The sequence below is a fragment of the Numenius arquata genome, chromosome 27, assembly GCF_964106895.1.
Source record: "Numenius arquata chromosome 27, bNumArq3.hap1.1, whole genome shotgun sequence".
In the NCBI taxonomy this organism is placed as follows: Eukaryota; Metazoa; Chordata; class Aves; order Charadriiformes; family Scolopacidae; genus Numenius; species Numenius arquata.
Window position 1 is genome coordinate 1,783,700 of NC_133602.1, and position 1,428 is coordinate 1,785,127.

General features: G+C 44.7%; 1 protein-coding gene across 3 annotated transcripts in view; it reads right to left on the minus strand.

Moving 5' to 3' along the window:
• Window positions 1-531: 531 nt before the first annotated feature.
• Window positions 532-1,428, minus strand: part of MEF2D (myocyte enhancer factor 2D) — a 40,555-nt gene continuing 39,658 nt past the window's right edge. For all 3 annotated transcript variants that reach the window (XM_074164438.1, XM_074164437.1, XM_074164436.1), the window contains one exon: window positions 532-1,428. This exon is cut by the window's right edge and continues 913 nt beyond it. The gene's annotated coding sequence lies outside the window, so the exon portion shown is untranslated.

Below are 1,428 nucleotides of genomic sequence, written 5' to 3' on the forward strand. Positions count from 1 at the left end.
GCTCCGGGAGGGCTAGAAATAGAAATACCGTGACTTTTTGCTCCTCTCTCTGGGCATCCGGGCAGGTTTTGTGCTGTTTTGTGACCCCAGGGGTGAGCGGGGCCGGGACTGTCCCCCCGTGTGGGACGAGGGTGACAAGGCGGCAGCGGGGACGACGGGAACAGGGGACCGGAGTCCCGGAGAAGAGCGCCTGCAGGGGGAAAACCCATCCCTAAAAGCCACACCAGCCAGGAACGGTCCTTTCTACCCCAAAACCCTCAGGACCTGAGCTGGCGGCTGCACTTTGGGGGTCAGGTCCCCGGGAAAATCCCCGGAGCAACCGGCAACACAAGGAAAATCCTTGGTTTTCCCTTTTTCCTTCCACTAAAACACTCCACGGAGACTTCGGTGGATTTTTTTTTTTTCCCCTCACAGCTCACCCTCCCCTTTTTCAAAACCTTCGGGCAAAACCCCAAAGGATGATTATTTGTTGCATCCTTCCAATAAAAATCACCTATTCCAATTTTTTTTCTTTTTTTTTTTTTTTTTTTTCCCCCCCCTAATTTAAAGCTTTGGCTCCGGGCGGGATGGGGATGCATCCTGAAAAATGCCGTTCGAAATTTCGTTTGGTAAAACCCGCAGGTTTTTCGTTTCGTTTCCTTTTTTTTTCTTTAAAAGCAGCAATAATTCATCCTTCCTCTCCCAACACGGGACCTTCCCCTCGGCATTCGGGCAAGGAAAACTGCGGCTTTAACACGGAACAGCGAGAAAACAGGGGAGTTCCCTCACCTGACGGAGGGATGCTGCCTCCTTCGACCTCATGCAGACAGGATTAAGCCTTAAAAATCTGATTATTGTTCCCCCCGACACACCTTTACGGGATGGGGGCAGCACAAGCTGCCGATGCGTCGGCATCACGTTGAATATTGATTTAATATCCCAGCGCCGCCCCCGTTTTTTTTTTTAAGGGAAACTGGCTTAGTTAAACCACTTTTTTTAGGGAAACTGGCTTAGTTAAACCATTTTTTAAGGAAAACTGGCTTTGTTAAACCATTTTTTAAGGGAAACTGGCTTAGTTAAACCACATTTTAAGGGAAAACTGGCTTTGTTAAACCATTTTTTAAGGGAAACTGGCTTAGTTAAACCACATTTTAAGGGAAAACTGGCTTAGTTAAACCATTTTTTCAGGAAAACTGGCTTTGTTAAACCATTTTTTAAGGGAAACTGGCTTAGTTAAACCACTTTTTAAGGAAAACTGGCTTAGTTAAACCACTTTTTTTAGGGAAACTGGCTTTGTTAAACCATTTTTTAAGGAAAAACTGGCTTAGTTAAACCATTTTTTTAAGGAAAACTGGCTTAGTTAAACCACTTTTTAAGGAAAAACTGACTTAGTTAAACCACTTTTTAAGGAAAAACTGCTCGGTTAAACCATTTTTTAGGAAAATCAGT